The sequence below is a fragment of the Theropithecus gelada genome, chromosome 17 (genome assembly GCF_003255815.1).
Source record: "Theropithecus gelada isolate Dixy chromosome 17, Tgel_1.0, whole genome shotgun sequence".
Taxonomy (NCBI): Eukaryota; Metazoa; Chordata; class Mammalia; order Primates; family Cercopithecidae; genus Theropithecus; species Theropithecus gelada.
This window is the reverse complement of record NC_037685.1, coordinates 80,801,586-80,822,332: the sequence shown is the minus strand read 5'-3', so window position 1 is coordinate 80,822,332 and position 20,747 is coordinate 80,801,586.

Genomic DNA, 20,747 nt, shown 5'->3' with positions numbered 1-20,747 from the left:
GGATTGAATACTTTTAATTTCTGGCCCTGTGTCTTTTTTTTTTTTTTTTTTTTCTGAGATGGACTGTGGCTCTGCCACCCAGGCTGGAGTGCAATGGCACAATCTCGTCTCACTGCAAACTCCGCCTCCCAGGTCCAAGCGATTCTCCTGCCTCAGTCCCCCGAGTAGCTGGGATCGCAGGTGTCTGCCACCATGCCCAGCTAATTTTTGTATTTTCAGTAGAGATGGGGTTTTACCATTTTGGTCAGGCTGGTCTCGACCTCCTGACCTCAGGTGATCCACCCACCTCAGCCTCCCAAAGTGCTGGGATTACAGGCGTGAGCCACTGTGCCCAGCCAGCCCTGTGTCTTTTGAAAGCAGATCACGGCTGGGCACAGTAGCTCATGCTGGCAGATCACGTTAGGTCAGGAATTCAAGACCAGCCTGACCAACATGGTGAAACTCCATCTCTGCTAAAAGTACAAAAATTAGTCGGGCATGGTGGCACATGCCTGTAAGCCCAGGTACTCAGAGGCTGGAAGCAGAAGAATTGCTTGAGCCCAAAAGGTGGAGGTTGCAGTGAGCCAAGACTGCACCACTGACTCCAGCCTGGGTGACAGAGTGAGGCTCCATCTCAAAAAAAAAAAAAAAAAAAAAACCCAATCATTTTGATTGTCAGCTTCTCCCGGGTCTGACGACAAGGCTTTGACTGGTGTCAATGCTCAAGATTAAGCAGAAGTCGGTGCCTTCTTCAGACCCAAGAGTCAAAGCCCTGTAATTTAACAGCACAAGGATTAGTTAATAGATATTTTTACTGCAGAAAATCCTATCATTCTAATACGTCACAAATTAAAGCACTGTGATTTGGTGTTTAGGAGCTACTGCCTGCAGCACTTCAAACCACAGTATTAAAGTAGTTAGGCTATTCATTGCATGTGCCTAATTGCTAGCATTCTAGTGACAGAATTGTGGCTAAAAGCATAAAAAATGTGATAGGTCCTACGCGGAACTTATCAAAGTAAGACAACTAACATTTCTCTCCATCACTAAAATATGGTAAATACAAATACCAGTTTTGGAAATTCAGTATGAGGATAAATAATCTCCTTTCACTTAAATGCTATACAACGAAACAAGCACAAAGTAAGAACAAGCGCACAATAATTTCTTTTCAGCTATTTAAAAGAGCATCATTGTCAGGTATGGTGGCTCACACCTGTAATCCCAGCACTTTGGGAAGCTGAGGAGGGCATATCACTTGAGGCCAGGAGTTCAAGACCAGCCCAGTCAACATTGTGAAATCCCGTCTTTACTAAAAACATAAAAAAATTAGCCAAGCATGGTGGCACGTGCCTGTAATACCAGCTACTTGGGAGGCTGAGGCACGAGAATCATTTTAACCGGGGAGGTGAAAGTTGCAGTGAACCCAGATCATGCAATTGCACTCCAGCCTGGATGACAGAGTAAGATTCCATCTCAAAAATAAAATAAAATAAATAAATAAAAGAGCATCATCATACATTTCCAAGATTGGTTTCTAGATACAGTACTGTCAACTGACTAGGTAACTTTCACCACTAAAATTTTCAGACCAATGCAACATTTGTGGATATTTTGTTTTCAAGTATACATAGGAAGGCCCATCAGTGATAAACACCTTGGGATCAAAAATCACTAGAAAGTCTCATACTTGTTTTTGTTACTACTTAATCCAAGTTGATGCCACTTAATGTTTTTTGTTTTTTTATTGTTTTTGTTTTTTGAGATGGAGTCTTGCTCTGTCGCCCAGGCTGGAGTGCAGTGGTGCAATCTCGGCTCACTGCAAGCTCCACCTCCCGGGTTCACGCCATTCTGCCTCAGTCTCCCGAGTAGCTAGGACTACAGGCACCTGCTACCATGCCCAGCTAATTTTTACTATTTTTAGTAGAGACAAGGTTTCACCACGTTAGCCAGGATGGTCTTGATCTCCTGTCCTTGTGATCCGCCCACCTCAGCCTCCCAAAGTGCTGGGATTACAGGCATGAGCCACTGCACCTGGCACTTAATGTTAATAATAGTAAACACAACTAAGGTAGTTTGAAAAAAATCTCAATCAATATAATTTCCATAAGGACAAGGCCAGTTTTTCCTGAGCATTAAAATTTTGTACCCATATTACTGTTGTTCCTCATTAAAGGAAAACATCTGAAACCAACTCAAATTATTGATTTCATTGAATTACCTTGGAAATAGGCTAGACATAGTGGCTCATGCGTATAATCTCAGCACTTTGGGAGGCCAAAACGGGTGGATCATTTGAGGTCAGGAGTTCAAGACTAGCCTGGCCAACATGGCAAAACCGCGTCCCTACTAAAAATAAAAAAATTAGAGGTGGTGGTGCACGCCTATAATCCCAGCTACTCAAGAAGCTGAGGCACGAGAATCGATTGAACCCAAGAGGGCAAGTTGCAATGAGCCGAGATTGTGCCACTGCAGTCCAGTCCAGCCTGGGAGACTAAGCAAGACAATATCTCTAATATTAATAATAATATGAAAAGAGTCACCTTGGAAGTAAACACCATTTAAACATTTTAATTCTCACCTATCTTTTCAAACAGCAAAATAAATGTACTATCTGCTCAAACGTTATAAAAAACGACTTTTATTTATTTATTTATTTATTTGCCAAGAACCTTAAGGCTCTCATAGATCTCAAGATCATCAGAGGTAAGGAAACCAATCAAAACAATTGTTTTATAGTTTAAATTCTGGGATACATGTGCAGGACATGCAGGTTTGTTACATAGGTATACATGTGCCATGGTGGCTTGCTATACCCATAAACCCATCATCTACATTAGGTATTTCTCCTAATGTTATCCCTCCTCTTTAGGTCTTATGTTTAAATATTTAATCCATCTCGAGTTAATTTTTGTATAAGGTGTTTCAGTTTTCTGCATATGGCTAGCCAGTTTTCCCAATACCATTTTTTAAATAGAGAATCCTTTCCCCATTGATTGTTTTTGTCAGGTTTGTCAAAAATCAGATGGGTGCAGATGTGTGGTGTTATTTTCGAGGCCTCTGTTCTGTTCCATTGGTCTATATATTCGTTTTGGTACCAGCACCATCCTGTTTCGGTTCCTGTAGCCTTGTGGTATAGTTTGAAGTGCAATCTCCACCTCCTGAGTTCAAGCGATTCTCCTGCTTCAGCCTCCCAAGTATCTGGGATTACAGGCACCTGCCACCACGCCCAGTTAATTTTTGTTATTTTGGGTTTTTTTTTTAGTAAAGATGGGGCTTCACTGTGTTGGCCAGGCTGGTCTTGAACTCCTGACCTCGTGATCTGCCCACCTCAGCCTCCCAAAGTGCTGGGATTACAAGTGTGAGCCACCGCATCCAGCTAACGATTTTTTTAAATAGCCAGGACCTAAGTAAGAAACTTAAAGTTAAATATATAAGTATTTTTTGCCAGTAACTCAGAATATTCAGCTAACAACGTTAAATTAGTCTCATTTGACAAAGAAGGTACACAAACAAAGATTATTTTGTTTATTTAGGCTGGGTTCAGTTTTATAACCTTCTATGCCAAACCCTGACACCTCAAAATATCTAGCAGAGGCAAATATAAAACCAAGAAAAAAATGTATGCTGACAATTCTGAAGACATTTCTCCTTTTATTTTATCAATAATTTTAAAGCCGGTTTGTTTATTAAAGGTTTAAGTAAGTCATGTGAACTTGAAAAAAACTTTGGACTTAATGTATGAGTGTTTTTTTATTTATAAGCCAATTTGGTAGACACAACCTATAATGTACATATATAAACATATATAGACATGTATACACATATATAAACAAAGATACAATAGCCTTTGCCTTTGAACTCTAGCCCTGAGATAGCAATACAAATCACCAGTTTATGTGGCTATACTTTGTTTGCCTGGATAGGCAATCCAGTGAAGGCTGTGAACCAAAATTGTGGGTAAAGCAGTTTCCATGGCAATTTGTTTTTTAAAGGCCAGACCTCTCCAGACTCCAAAGAACGCTGAAACCAAACAGCACCATGGGAGAACATTGCATAATAACCAGACCCAAGGCTGGGCATGATGGCTCATGCCTGTATTCCCAGCACTGTGGGAGGTCAAGATGAGTGAATCACGAGGTCAGGAGTTCAAGACCAGCCTGACCAACATGGTGAAACCCCATCTCTACTAAAAATACAAAAATAAGCTAGGTGTGGTGGAGCACACCTGTAATCCCAGCTACTCGGGAGGCTGAGGCAGGAGAATCACTTGAACTCGTGAAGTGGAGGTTGCAGTGAGCTGAGATCATGCCACTGCACTCCAGCCTGGACAACAGAGTGAGACTCCATCTCAAAAATAAATAAATAAATAACCAGGCCCAACCCTGCTTAGAACAGCAGCACAAAAGCCTGGATACACAGAACTCCATCCCACTTTCCCATTCAACAGCAAACTCCAGATTCCAAACAATATTGGGGTCAAACAGTATTACAAAAGAATTTCAGTGTATTGAATTTTAATTTCCCATGGCACGCACACAATCACCAACACACAATCCAAATGCTACAGCAACAAACAAGCCCCAAGAGTGTCCAAGCTGAAACATTTGGGGTGCTTCCTCTCTATTGGTTGGGCTTGATCAACGTGCAAATAAAATTCCTTTGAAATTTCTCAAATTGAGAGGATCCAATCCTGCTGTGTGGTACCCGCAAGACACTCACTTACCTGGACACACACACACACAAACACACACACACACACAAAACACACAATTACAAACAAGCACCCAAGAATGTCCGCACTGAAACAGGGTGCTTCTCTCAAGTCAGTTGGGCTTGTTCAACCTGCAAATGGAAATTCCTATAAATATTTCCCAAATTGAGAGGAGCAGATCCTGCTATCTGGACCCACAAAGGACACTATCCTATGTGGATGCAGATGTCAAATTTCGAAGGGTGCTCTTTCTAGGCAATCAGGAACATGTTTGGGGCCAACAGCAGGACCAGGGGGAGACCAAAACTCACCTCCAGGCAAAATTGGGTGGGCAGCTGCTTAGGAGGGCTTCTGAGATTGCTGGCCTGCAGCAGCCAAATCATGAGCAATGTGTTCCTGGTCAGGGAACCAAATTCTGTTACCAAAACAGCAGGGTTTGGTTTAGGTCCTTCTGCTCCCCACACAGAAAGCCAATGACAGAGATGATGAGTACTGCCAAGGAAGAAGGCTTTAATCGGGTGCTATAGCCAAGGAGATGGGAGGTCAGTCTCAAATCCATTTCTCTTACCAACTAAAATTAGAGGTTTATACGGCAGGGAAGAAATGTAACAATGTGTGGGAAAACAGGAACTAGGGAGGAGTAAGAAAGCAATCATGATGAATGAGAAATGAGATTATCTCATTGTCTGCATGTGGTGATCTGGTGAGTTTCAGCTCTTTGATACGTTTTTTTTTTTTTTGGAGATGGAGTCTTGCTCTGTTGCCCAGGCTGGAGTGCAGTGACGCAATCTCGGCTCACTGCAAGGCTCCGCCTCCCAGGTTCATTCCATTCTCCTGCCTCAGCCTGCCGAGTAGCAGGGACTACAGGTTCCTGCCACCAAGCCCGGCTAATTGTATTTTCAGAAGAGATGGGGTTTCACCGTGTTGGCCAGGATGGTCTCCATCTCCTGACCTCATGATTCACCTGCCTTGACCTCCCAAAGTGCTGGGATTGCAGGTGTGAGCCGCTGTGGCCGGCCATTATCAAAGAAATAAAACAAATACAAGTTTAAGGCTTTAAGACCAGAGGGGTAAATTCCTGTGTTTATCCTAAAGAACTGTCTGTGAGACTATTGGGTCACAGATTGTCAGAGAAAACTGAAACACAGACAATGTCTTATGTAAAGAAGAATCACTGTCATTGCTATCTTTTAGAATAGAACTTATTTTATTCTGATTATAAAATGTTATAGAATTAGCCATCAGAGAAACACAAATCAAAACCACAATGAAATACCACTTCATACTCATTACGTTGGTTATAATCAAAAAGGCAGATAATAACAACTGTTGTGAGGATATGGAAAAGTAGAACCCTCATACACTGCTGGTAGGAATACAAAATGGTACACTGCTTTGAAAACACAGTCTGGCAGTTTCTCTATGTTAACAAAGAGTTAACATATGAACCAGCAATTCTACTCCTCAGTATGCACCCAAGAGAGATAAAAATATATGTCCACACAGAAACTTGTATATGAAATGTACATAACAGCATTATTCATAATAGTCAAAACTTTGAAATAATTCAAAGGTGAATGGATAAATAAAATGTGGTGTATCCAAATCAATGGAATATTTTTTGGCAGTAAAAGGAAATGAAGCACTGATACCTGCTACTACATGGATGGACCTTGAAAACATCATGCTACATGAAAGAAGCCAATCACAAAGAACCACATACATATGATTCTAGTTACATGAAATGTCCAAAACAGACAAATATATGGAAACAAATAATAGATTAGTTGTTTCTAGCCAGGTGCAGCATCTCATGCCTGTAATCCCAGCACTTTGAGGGGCTGAGGCAGGTGGATCACTTGAGGTCAGGAGTTCGAGACCAGCCTGGCCAACATGGTGAAACCCCATCTCTACCAAAAATACAAGCAAATTAGCCTAGTGTGGTGGTGCACGCCTGTAATCCCAGCTACTAGGGAGGCTGAGGCAGCAGAATCACTTGAGCCCAGGAGGCGGAGGTTTCAGTGAGCCGAGATGGTGCCACTGCACTCCAGTCTGGGCGACAGACCGAGACTCCATTTCAAAAAAAAAAAAAAAAATTAGTGGTTTCCTAGGGCTAGGGAGGTTGGAAATGAGAGGTGATTGGTAATGGGTATGGATTTCTTTCTGCTGCGATGCAAATACTCTAAAATTGTGGTGATGGTTGCACAACTCTGTGAATATATTAACACTTAAAACCATGGAATTGTATTCTTTGTTCTTTTTTTTTTTTTTTTTTTTTTTTGAGACAGGGTCTCACTCTGTTGCCTAGGCTAAAGTGCAGTGGTGTGATTACACCTTACCATAGCCTGGACCTTCTGGGTTCAAGTGATCCTCCCACCTCAGCCTCTCAAGTAGCTGGGACTACATGCACACACCACCACCACCACATTTGGCTAATTTTTATATTTTTTGTAGAGACAGTTTCGCCATGTTGCCCAGGCCGGTCTGGAACTCCTGGGCTCAAGCAATCCGCCCACCTCTGCTTCCAAAGTGCTGGGATTACAGGCGTGAGCCACCACACGTAGCCAAATTGTAGTCTTTAAGTGAGTAAAATGTATGGCATGTAAATTAGATATCAATAAAGCTGTTGCCAAAAACAGCTGTTTATTAATTGTGGAAAGAGAGAGAAAATTACATAAAACTAGTATGGCCTTCTTTGTCAATCTGCGATATGTAACAGTCTATCTCTTATTTCTCCAGGTGGTCACTCCACTCCCTTTGAGACCATGCATCCCACCAAAAAAGCCCTGGGCTTGCACATACAGAAGGGAGCCCTCCTTCCGTCACCAGAGCTCCAAGCCGTCACTCTTCCCTGCTTCTGCTCCTGAGGCTGGAACCACAATGTCATGTAACGCTGGCCATGGAGGTGCAGTGTGGTCAACACAGAGCTGCCCTTGAGGAGGTCACAGTTTAGAGAAACCACTCACATGTCCTTCCACAAAGGACTGCATCATACAAAAGGAAAATTGATACAATAATGTTATTATGCATAATTTGATCTTTTGAAATCATGTCTATATTTGTGTATGTTTATGAAGCCATAACATATTCCAGAAGAATGCAAATACTATATGTATTAGTCTTGAAGGGAATGGTGTAACAAATTGAGTAGCTCAAACAACAGAAATTTATTGTCACATTCCCAGAGCTAGAAGTCCAAAATCAGGGTGTTGACAGGCCCTTCCTGAGGGCCATGAGAGAAGGATCTGGTCCAAGCCTCTCTCCCTGATGGTGTCAATGGTGATTTGTCCTTGTCTTTACATTGTCTCCCCTGGACACATGTCTGTCTGTCTCTGCATCAAATTTCACCATTTTATAAGGACACTTGTCACATTGGATTATGGCTTACTCAAATGACCTCATTTAACTTGATCATCTACAAAGCCCTTATCTCCTAATGAGGTCACATTTCAAGGAATTGGGTATTAGGACTCCAACATATATTTGTGGGGGACTCAAAAGCCAACCCATAGCACTATTCAAGAAAATAATAAAACAGGCCGGGCGCGGTGGCTCGCGCCTGTAATCTCACCATGTTGGGAGGCTGAGGCGGGCGGATCAGTTGAGGTCAGAAGTTTGAGACCAGCCTGACCAACATGGCGAAACCCCATCTCTACTAAAAATACAAAAATCAGCCAGGTGTGGTGGCACATGCCTGTAATCCCAGCTACTCAGAAGGCTGAGGTAGGAGAAATTCTTGAACCCAGGAGGTGGAAGTTGCAGTGAGCCAAGATTACACTACTGCACCCCAGCCTGGGCAACAGAACAAGATTCCATCTCAAAAAAAAAAAAAAAAAAAAAAAGAAAAGAAAATTATAAAACAACTTTTTTCATGGAACCAAATGAATAGTTTAAGGTGTGAGGAAAAGGGATAAAGCAAGAATATGCTCACTTTTCAAACGGCTTTGATTAACACTGAAGGTATGGTTCTTACCCCTGGATGCCTATAATAGCCCAAAGCCAGGGCCAAATTCTGGACTAGTTAAATTTGAACCCCTGAAGGGACAGGGGGTGAATTCCAGGGATCAGTATTTTTTTCTTTTTAATAAACTTTAAAATTTTATCAGCACCACACTTCAACCGATTGAGCTAAACAGCCACTGAGAAAACTTTTAAATTTTAGAATAGCTTTAGATATATAGAGAAATTGCAAAAGATGGCACAGAGAGTTTCCCATATACTCCACATCCATTTCCCCCAAGTATTAATATCTCACATTAGCAAGGCAAATTGGTCACAGTTAATCAATGTTGAAACATTACTATCAACTAAAGTCCATACTTTATTCAGACTACTTTTTTCCTAACATCCTTTATCTGTTCCAAAGTCCCATCCAGGATCCCATATGACATTTAGCCATCATGTCTCCTTAGGCCCTTCGTGACTGTGACAGTTTCTCAGGCCTTTCTTGTTTTTGATGGTCTTAAAACTTTTGAGGAGTATTGGTCGAATATTTTGTAGAAGATCCCTCAGTTGGGATCTGTCTGATGTCTCATGATTAGACAGGGCCATGGGCTTTTGGGAGGAAGACCACAGAGGTAAAGTGCCATTGTCATCACATCATGTGAAGAGTACATACAATCAACACGACTCACCACTACTGATGCTGACTTGAACACCTGGCTGAGATGTCTCCATTGGAAAGTTACTTTTTTCCCCTTCCCATACTGTAATCCTTGGAAGAGAGTCACTGTGTGCTACTCACACTTTAGTTGTAGGCAGTTGTGCTCTAGCTCCTTGAGGGTGGAGTATCTACATACATTATTTGGAATTCTTGTGCACATTATTTGGAATTCTCCCACCACAAGTTAAATAATTAATTAACTTAATTGTATATTTATGTTAGTATGGACTCATGGATATTTATTTATATGTTGGGTCTAATACTATTTTATTAATTTTGTTGCTTAAATCATCCCAGCTTTGGTTATCGGTTTCAATCCTTTATAAAGCTAGGTGATTCCAATGTGCGACCAAGCCAGAGAACCACTGCTTTAAGTAAAACGTTGCTTAGGATTATGCCACCATGAAGGTCCCGATTTCTCTCAAGCTAGGACAAATGCAAACTGCAAGTAAAAAAAAAAAAAATCACCCATGTGGGCTGCAGATGCTAATCTACACCCACAACGGACAGTTCATTGGGGGTTCCTCCCATTCTCCTCCATTTCTAGCATAGACTACAGGAATACACAAAATAATACTTGTTTCTTGATTGGGACAAATTTTAAATAAGAGCCTATAGACTGTTTAAGTTGAGCAGTTCTTGAATCAACAAGCTGAGAGCAGCTCAGCTGCTCAGAAAAAGTTAAGACGGTGAGCCTCTGATGCCCACGGTGACTAGAAGCCCAGATGTGCGTCTGCAGGAACAGGGTGGTCATCTGGGATGCCATTTTTTCCAGCTTGGGAAAGCAAACTTGGCCTCAGTAACGTCACTGCCAGGGAAATCCTCAATACTGACTTCACGTAGGCCAGGACTTGATAGGGTTTCTCCAAGGATTCCTGAACCGTCTTTGCATGCATAAGTAATGACTCAGGAAGTGACTGCTTCGTTATTCTCAGGTAATTACTTCCCCAAGTCGCAGCCCAGTCAAAGGCATAGCTCATTTCTAGTCCTACAATTATTCAGGTTTGGGATGGAGACAGTCAGTCATTTCAATCTTCCAGTAACATCTAACAAAAATGGCTGCCATATGGGTTGGGATGGTTGGTTAAGGAGAACAAATGAAAGAAGGAATATTCTTAGACCAGCCCTGGCATAATTTTCACGGAACAGTGGGTCTCAAAGTATGTCCCTGGACCAGCAGCATCAGCATCACCTGATAAGTTGTTAGAAATGCCAATTATCAGGCCAGGTGTGGTGGCTCACACCTGTAATCCCAGCTACCTGGGAGACTGAGGTGGGAGGATCAATAAAACCCGGGAGTTCAAGGCTGCAGTGAGCCATGATTGCACCATTGCACTCAGCCTGGGCAACAGAGGGAGACCCTGCCTCAAAAAAAAAAAAAAAAAAAAGAGAGAAATATCAGTTATCAGGCCCTGAACCAGAGCTACTCAACCAGAAACTCTATTGGTGGTGGAGTTGGGGGGTAGCAGCAACTTATGTCTTAACAAACCCACCAGGTGATTCTGAAGCCCATTCAGGTTTGCGAACCAGTGCCTTAGAATAAATCCAAGCAATGTTTGCAGTTCAAGTTTCCATCTTTTTCTGGTGATTTTGTGATGAATAAAATAATGACTCAACAAATCTCAGTGTCTCAAGAGCTCCCAAATCTTCCTGGAACAGGGCAAGACCCATCCTGTGTTCTCAGAGCCCAGCCAAGGGCTTGGTACATGGCAGTTGCTCAATATATGTTGGGTCCAAGAAGTAAGGAATAATCAACTAGTGATCAAGTCAACATCACCCATTTTTTTTTTTTGGTAGAGACAATGTCTTGCTATGTCTTCCTGTTATTATTATGTCTTACTGCTATCACTCCAATCACTCCAGATTGCAACTCAATGTCCCATTCCCACTGGCTGACAAGGGCTTTCCATGGAGAGGCCACCAAGGCCCCTTCCCTAGGTTTCTTTCCCTTAATTGCAGGATAGGTTGTGTTGGTGCAGGGGAGGATGAAAGTGAAGCAACTAATGAACTATTCTCTGTGGCCCCTACCCTTGCTAATGACAGAGTAGTCGACAGAAGCGCCCTAGTCACAGGCTTAATTCTTGCACAGAGTGTCTCAAACTCAAACACCCATGAGGGCAGGGAGACACCATAAACAATGAGGCAGAGGGCACGTGCATTGGCTTAGTCCTGTGAGTTGGGGGAAGTGGGAAGTGGGAGGCCACCAGGTCAGACACTGCCCAGACCCCAACCCAACCACCAAGTGCAGGTGTGCGGGGCAGCCAGTGCTGAGCTGAGCTGAGCTGAGCTGAGCTGAGTACGTCCCCCTCCACTTCCCCAGTATCCTGTACAATTTCCACGTGTGCTCGGAGGGAAGCAGGTGGCCCTTGCCCCCATCTCAAGGGCAACTACCTCTCATTCACAGGTTCAAGAATGTGGGCTCAGAGTTTCCAAATCATTTTCCAAAAGAAGCCAGCTCCTGCTTGCTCACTCTCTCTCTCTCTCCCTGTAAAATATGCTGGTTTCAAAGTATTGGCTCCTGTGTATAAAACTATTCAAGGCCAAACAAAAGGTATCTGCCAATGGTCAGGTTGCAGCATCTGCTGGAAAAAATGGAATTTTTTTTTCTACTTCATACCCATTAAGAAGGCTATTATCAAAAAGTTGGAAAATAACAAGGAATGGCCAGGGCTTGGAGAAACTGGAATCCCTGTGTGTTGTCTGTGGGACTGTAGTACAACTGCTTTGGAAAACAGTTTGGCAGTTCCTCAAAAGAGTTAAAAATAGAATTGCCAGCCAGACGTGGTGGCTCACGCCTGTAATCCCAACACTTTGGGATGCTGAGGCAGGCAGATCACCTGAGGCTGGGAGCTCTAGACCAGCCTGGCCAACATGGAGAAACCCCGTCTGTACTAAAAATATAAAAATTGGCTGGGCGTGGTGGTGCATGCCTGTAATCCCAGCTACTCGGGAGGCTGAGGTAGGAGAATTGCTTGAACCTGGGAGGCAGAGGTTGCAGTGAGCCAAGATCGTGCCACTGCACTCCAGCTCGAACAACAGAGCAAAACTCCATCTCAAAAAAATAAATAGAATTACCATATAATCCAGTAATTTCACTAGGTATATACCCCCAAAGAATTGAAAGCAGGCACTTAAAGGGATATTTGTATACCCATGTTCATAGTAGCATTATTCACAATACTCAAAAGCTGGAAGCAACCTCAATGTCCATCAACTGATGAATGAATGAACAAAGTGTGGTATCTACATACACAGAATTTTATTCAGCCTGAAAAAGGAAGGAAACTCTAATTCACACCGCAACCTGGATAAACCTTGAAGACATATGCTAAGTGAAATAAACCAGTCTCAAAAGAACACATATTGTATGATTTCATTTATATGAGGTGCCTAGAGTAGTGAAATTCATAAAGACAAAAGTAGAATAGAGGTTGCCAGGGGCTGGGAAGAGGGGCAATGGGGAGTTAGTGTTGAATGGCTTTGAAGTTTCAGTTTGGGAAGATGAAACAGTTCTGTAAATAGGTAGTTGTGATGGTTGCACAACATTGTGAATGTATTAATGCCACTGCTTTATACACTTAAAATAGTTGAAATGATATTTTACCACATATAAAATGGTAAGTTTTATGTTATGTATATTTTGCCAGAAATATTTTTCTAAAAAATAGCTAACATTTATTGACTGTCTATACGTGCCAGAGACTATTCTGAATGCTTTGTGTTCTCACCACAAGCCTCTGACGTAATTACGACTATTGCCACAATTTGTGTGTGTGTGTGTGTGTGTGTGTGTGTGACAGAGACAGAGAGACAGAGACAGACAGGGTCTCAATCTGTCACCTGGGCTGAAGTGCAGCAGCCCTATCACAGCTCACTGCAGCACTGAATTCCTGGGCTCAAGCAATCCTCCCACCTTCAGAGTAGCTGGTACTATAAGTGTGTGCCACCACACATGGCTAATTTTTAAAAATTTTTTGTTGAGATGGGGTCTTGCTTTGGTACCTAGGCTGGTCTTGAACTCCCAGCCTCAAGCAATCCTTCTGCCTCGGCCCCCCAAAGTGTTGGGATCACAGGTATGAGCCACCATGCCTGGCCAAATTATTTTAGAGACAGAGTCTCCCTCTGTTACCCAGGCTGGAGTGAAGTGGTGCAATCATAGCCCACTGCAGCCTTAAAATCCTGGCCTCAAGTAATCCTACTGCCTCTGCCTCCCAAAGCCCCAGGTTTACAGGCTTGAGTCACCATGCTAGACCTTTGCTAAGTTCCGACATATGTATAAATCATGAAGCCATCACCACACTCAAGACAATGAACATACCCATCTCACCCCAAAACTTTCCTCGTGCCCCTTGATAACCCCCGTCTCTGCCTCTTTCTATCCCACCTCCTTTGTCTCTTTGTCACTACAGATTAAATACAATCTAGATTTTTATATAAATAAAATCACACTGTACATACTTCTTTTTAATGGAGGGGATCTGGCTCTTTTCACTCCACATAACTATTTTGAGATTCACCCATGTTGTGGTACGTATCAACCATTCATTCCTTTTTACTGCTGAGTAGTATTTCATTGCATGGATGTATCGAAATTTGTTTATTCACCTGTTAATTAATGGATATTTGTGCTATTCTTAGTTTAGTTATATTACAAATAAGGGTGCTACGAACATAGGCACACAAGTCTTTGTGTGGACATATGTTTTCATTTCTCAGGATAAATACTAGGAGGGGAATGGCTGAATCATGCAGTAGGTGTACATTTAACTCTTACCAAACTGCTAAACTGTTTTCCAACATTTAACCATTTAATATTTACACCAGAAGTATATGAGAGTCCAAGTTCTTCCATGTCCCTGCCATAGCAAATCATGGTCAGTCTTTTTAATTTTCACAGTTTCTGTGTGTGGTTTCAGTTGCATTTTCCCAATGACTAATGATGTTGAGATTTTTTCATGTACTTGTTTGCCATTTGTATATCTTCTTTGGTGGAGTGTTTGTTCAAATTTTTTGCCCATTATTAGGTTGTTGTTCTCTTACTGTTGAGTTTTGAGTGTTCTTTATGCAGTCTGAATTCAAGTGTTTTATCACATATATGCTTTACAAAGTACTTTTCAATGTCAAAAAAGTCTTAGGGGCCATGATAATAATTGTGATCTCACTATCTTCATAGTTAAGAAAATTAATTTTATTTTATTTTATTTTTGATACAGAGTCTCACTCTGTTACTCAGGCTGGAGTGCAGTGGTGTGATCTCAGCTCACTGCAAGCTCTGCCTCCCAGGTTCATGCCATTCTCCTGCCTTAGCCTCCCAAGTAGCTGGGACTATAGGCACCCACCACCAAGCCTGGCTAATTTTTTCTATTTTTTGTAAAGACAGGGTTTCACTGTGTTAGCCAGGATGCTCTCGATCTCCTGACCTCGTGATCTGCCTGCCTTGGCCTCCCAAAGTGCTATGATTATAGGCATGAGCCACCACACCCGGCCAAAAAAAGTAATTGTGAAAAGATCTTCAGTGATTTAATAATCTTTCTAAATTAATCTCTAATATATCCACCACAGCAGCATGTATCTCCCTCTTAAGGTGTCTCAGTCCATTTTTGTGCTGCTATAATACAACACCTGAGATAGGGTCATTTATAATAAATAGGAATTTATTAGCTCACAGTTCTGGAGGCTGAGAAGTCCAGTGTCAAAGTGCTGGCATCTGGTGAGGGCCTTCTTGTTGCATCATCACATGATAAAAGGCAGAAAGGCAAGAGAGGACAAAAGGGGGTCAAACTCTCCCTTTTATAACAACATCAATCCACTCATGAAGATGGAGCCTTCATAGTTTTACCACTTATTAAAAGTTCCACCTCTTAATACTGTTATGATGGCAAATAAATTTTAACATGAGTTTTACAGGGGACAAACACTCAAACCACAGCAGGAGGTAATCCAACATGGTGGTTAAGGACTAGTGTTGATCAGAAGAAAAAAAAAAGTCACACGTAGCCATTTATAAGCTGTTAACACTACATATTAGGAAGGTGCTCAACCCCTAAGCACCTAAAGCACTGCTTCATCACTAGTGGTTTCTTGGAGAGAAATTGCCAGGACACACGTTGTCGGGTCTGGTCGCCACTGTCACCCCAAGAGTATCTTCAGGTTGAATCCCGTCCAGCCTCCATCCTGTTTTCCAGTCACCCCCAACCCACCTGTTTTTGTGTTGCCATATCTGTCCTCCAATATGATACAAGTACTACCTCTCCAACACCTCACTGTGTTCTCAGAAGCTCCTTTCTGTGATCTTAAACTCTCCCACGTCCTCCATCTCTTCTCCTGCCCTACCTGAAACATGGCTGTCCCCAAGGCCACTGTGGCACTTAGGCAGTGTCCTCATGGCTTGCAGTTGCAGTTTCCAATTTCTATTCCCTCCTCCAAAACATCCAGCTCTTCTGAAGATCAGGTCATCTAACTCCCTTGACCTTCTCCTCCTTGAAGCTGTGAGCTACTTTTTGGCCATGCCCCTCCATGCAGGAGGGACTTGAACTTAGCTTCCTGCTTTCCCCTCCTCCCCAACTCCTACCATGTCATTTTTACCCATTCTTGTGACCTCAGCATTGATTGGTTGGAACCACCTAACACCATGTAGTTGAACCATTCAATGCTCTGGCTTCTTAGGTCTTTAACAGACGTGTCCTCAATGATCTTTTTCACCATTCCACCTCAGCTACACACTCACACGGTCACTTCCTTGGAATCAACAGAATTGAATGCACTTGTGAAATCTTTATTTAAGCATCTTACCTTCTGACCACTACCTCTTTCCTTTCAATTCACTTACTCAAGTGCGTCCACTACCATACTCCTCCAGCCTGTTCAAAATCTTCAACCCAGTGGCCCACCCCAGCATGGCTTGACATCCATCAGCTCCTATATGACTTCATTCTCCTCCTCGTCTTGCCTAGATTTCATGGGCTGAAGTTTAGATTGAAGTAAAACATGCTTGTAGAAAAGTGTAGAAAAGCAACAGCTCAGATGAATGAGGAGCAACTGCTGATGGGTATGGGGTTCCCTTTTGGGGTGAGGAAAATATCTTGGGACTAGATAGAGGTGGTGGCTGCACAATGTTGGGAATACACTAAATCCCACTGAATTGTCCACTTTAAAATGGTTAATGGTCAATTACATGTTATGTGAATTTTACCTAAATTTTTTTTTTAAAGTTGGCTAGGCACGGTGGCTCACGCCTGTAATCCCAGTATTTTGAGAACTCGAGGCTGGTAGATCACAGGGTCAAGAGATCAATACCATCCTGGCCAACATGGTGAAACCTCATCTCTACTAAAAATACAAAAAATTAGCCGGGCGTGGTGGTGCGTGTATAGCTGAGTATAATCCCAGCTACTCAGGAGGCTGAGGCAGGAGAATTACTTGAACCCAGGAGGCAGAGGTTGTAGTGAGCCGAGATCTCACCACTGTACTCCAGCCTGGCGACAGAGTGAGACTCAGTCTCAAAAAAAAAAAAGTAAACAGTTTGATTAATTACCACACAGTGAATACACATATTTAATCACCACGTAGTTCAGAAAAGAGAACCTCACCAGCACCCCAGAAAACTCCTTGATGCCACTTCCACTTGCAACCTTCTATCTTGCCCAAAGGCAACCACTATTTTGTGTCTGGATTCTTTTGTCCAATGTTTATGAAATTCATCCATGCTATACATAAATTGTAGTTCATTCATTTTCAATGTTGTAAATATTCCTTTTTTTTTTTTTTACATTAAGGTAGTTACTTTATTTTGAACAAGGAAGTAGTGTAAGCAACTCAGTGCGTGCCCTTAAGATGGGAGCTCTTCCCCCATATCACTCCCCACCCCAAGGAATAATTTTGGGAGAAAAAAAGAGTTTTCTATCTGGGTACCTGTGTTATCTATGATTTCACCTTCTTATATGGCAGGCACGTCATCATGTCCAGACGAGCATCTAAGGAACTGCATTTTGGGAGCTGAAACTTTCATTTGGGTCTAAGATGAATGCATGAACTAACACAGGGCCATCTCCCCTTCACTATTTTGCATCCTCGTTTAATTTCTGACTGCTTTTCTTCCATAATCTTTTATTCTTTTTTTTTTTTTTTTTTTTTTTGAGACGGAGTCTCACTCTGTCACCTAGGCTACAGTGCAGTGGCATGATCTCGATCTTGGCTCACTGCAACCTCTGCCTCCTGTGTTCAAGCAATTATCCTGCCTCAGCCTCCCGAGTAGCTGGGATTACAAGCACGCACCACCATGCTGGCTAATTTTTGTATTTTTAGTAGAGACAGGGTTTCGCCATGTTGGCCAGGCTTGTCTTGAGCTCCTGATCTCAAACAATCTGCCTGCCTCGGCCTCCTAAAGTGCTGGGATTACAGGCATGAGCCACCATGCCCAGCCATAATCTTTTACTCATTTTTAATAGCTATTATGCTTTTACTTTTCTTTGCGTATCTTAAACATACTTATTTCAAAATCTTTGTCACACTACCCCCTTACTATAGGTAATGTACTCATGAAGAAAGAGAACACCCAGGAGGAGTCTGGAATTGGGAAGCCTGGTCCCTGACTCTTCCCTGTGCATTGAACCCCACAGCCAATGAAAGTAACACCCCCTGCTTCCCATTGGACATGCCTTTGCATGGGCTGTGGCCTGAGGATTGAGTCATATCATTGTACATTATCCCCTCGGCCTCCATACTAACCTATCTGAGGTGGTGTCTACAGTAAATGACAGATTTATGCTCTAGAGCTGTAACTAAGAGTGACAAAACTCAGAAGTTAGGTCCTGATTCAACATTCATGGCTCAGCAAGATTTCTAATATTACTAATGAAATACACTCTAAGTGAAATTCAAAGGTAGTTAAAGGGGGTTTAAAAAGAGCTATATTGCCAGGGAACTCCAAGTTTGGCAAAAAAAGGATTGAGTCTGTGATTATACAATTCCGTGTACCATCTATCTATGGGACATGAGCTGCCAAGGCAAAAAGCATGCAGGATCCTCGCCAGTATCCCTGTAAGGGTACTGCAATGGTTTGAATGTTGCTGCCAAAACTCATGTTGAAATTTAATTGCCATAGTAATAATATTAAGAGGTGGGGCCTTTAAGACCCTGTTAGGTCATGAGGGCTCTGCCCTCTTGAATGAATTAATGCCATTATTGGATTATTTATCTTGAGAGTGGGCCACTGATAAAAGGAAAAGTTCACCACTATTCGCTCTCTCTGTCTCCTGCACTTGCTCACCACATGATGCCTTCTACCATGGAATGATCCTCACTAGAAGCCAGCATTGCACTCTTGAACTTTCCAGCCTCCAGAAACATGAGCCAAGTTATTGGGGGAACCTGCCCCCAGTATTTGAGCGTAGGTTCTTTCTATTTTCCATAAGTGTTGGCCGGCTGAGAAATAAAGAGTGACAGTAAAAGAGAGGAATTTTACAGCTGGGCCACCAGGGGTGACATCACATATCAGTAGGACCATGATGCCCGCCTGAGTTTCAGACCAGCAAGTTTTTATTAAGGGTTTCAAAAGGGGAGGGGGTGTAAGAACAGAGAGTAGGTACAAAGATCACATGCTTCAAAGAGCAAAAAGCAGAACCACTAACAAGGGTCTAACAAAGATCACATGCTTCCAAGGGAATAGGACAAAGGGCAAAAGCAGAACCACTGATAAGGGTCCAACAAAGATCACAGGGCAAATGGCAAAAGGAGAACCACTGATAAGGGTCTATTTTCAGTGGGGCACATATTGTCTTGATAAATATCTTAAACAACAGAAAACAGTGTTCGAGAGCAGAGAACTGGTCTGACCACAAATTTATCAGGGTGGAGTTTTTCCCCACCTTAGTAAGCCTGAGGGTTCTGTAGGAGACCAGGGCATATCTCAGTCCTCATCTCAACTGCACAAGACAGAGAGAGCAGCTGTTTATAGACCTCCCTGAAGAAACGCATTCCTTTCCCAGGGTATTAATATTAATATTCCTTGCTAGGAAAAGAATTTAGCAATATCTTTCCTACTTGCACGTCCATTTGTAGGCTTTCTGCAAGAGCTAAAATATGGCTCTTTTTGCCCGACCCCACAGGCAGTCAGACCTTATGGTTGTCTTCCCGTGTTCCATAAAAATCACTGTTATTCTGTTCTTTTTCAAGGTGCACTGATTTCATATTGTTCAAACACACATGTTTTACAATCAATTTGTGCAGTTAACACAATTATCACAGTGGTCCTGAGGTGACGTACATCCTTAGCTTATGAAGATAACAGGATTAAGAGATTAAAGACAGGTGTAAGAAATTATAAAAGTATTATTTGGGAACTGAAAAATGTCCATATTAAGATGAAATCTTCACAATTTATGTTCCTCTGCCGTGGCTCCAGCCAGTCTCTCCATTTGGGGTCCCTGACTTCCTCCAACACCAAGAAAGCTTCTTGTCTTGTCTTGTGTTGTCTCATCTTTTTCTTTTCTTTTTATTCTCTTTTTTATCCTCTCTCTCTCTCTCTCTCTCTCTCCCCCCTCTCTCTTTCAGGCAGGGTCTTGCTTTGTTGCCCAGGTTGGGGTACAGTGGCACAATCACAGCTCACTGCAGCCTCAACCTCCCTGGCTCAAGCAATCCTCCCCCCTCAGCCTCCCAAGTAGCTGAGACTATGGGCACATGACAGCACGCCCAGCTAATTTTTGTATTTTTTGTAGAGACAGGGTCTCGTCATGTTGCCCAGGCTGGTCTTGAACTTCTGGGCTCAAGCAATCCTTCCCTGGCCTCCCAGAGTGCTGGGATCACAGGTGTGAGCCACTCTGCCTGGCCTAAACTCTTTTCTTATGAATGACCCAATCTGTGGTCCTTGGTTATAGCAGCAGAAAAAAAAGAAAATGACAGGTACAACAGACAAGGAAGATCCTCTCACATGGGTGAGAGGGTGGTTATTTTGGCTGACCAAAGAACTCAGCATACTTCCGGAAAATGAGAAAAGGTGATATGGTTCATGCTGCTGACCCACACTGTATTTGTTGCTTCTCCACTCCCATTTTCACAACTTTATGGAAGTATAATTTTGAATAATAAACTGCATATATTTGAAATGCACTATTTGATACATTTTAGTAAATATATGTAACTATGAAACCATCTCCACAAACAAGATGCTGAACATTTCCATTGCCATTGAAGGTTTTCTCATGCCTGTCTGCAGTTCATTGCACCTTTTAACCTGTCCCCAGGCAACCACTGATCTACATTCTAGCTACATAAATCAGTTTTTATTTTCAAGAATTTCATATAAGTGAAATAATATAATACATTTTTTTTGTCTGGCTTCTTTCAGTCAACATAATTACTTTGAGATTTAATCAAAATCAGTTTTGATTTTGC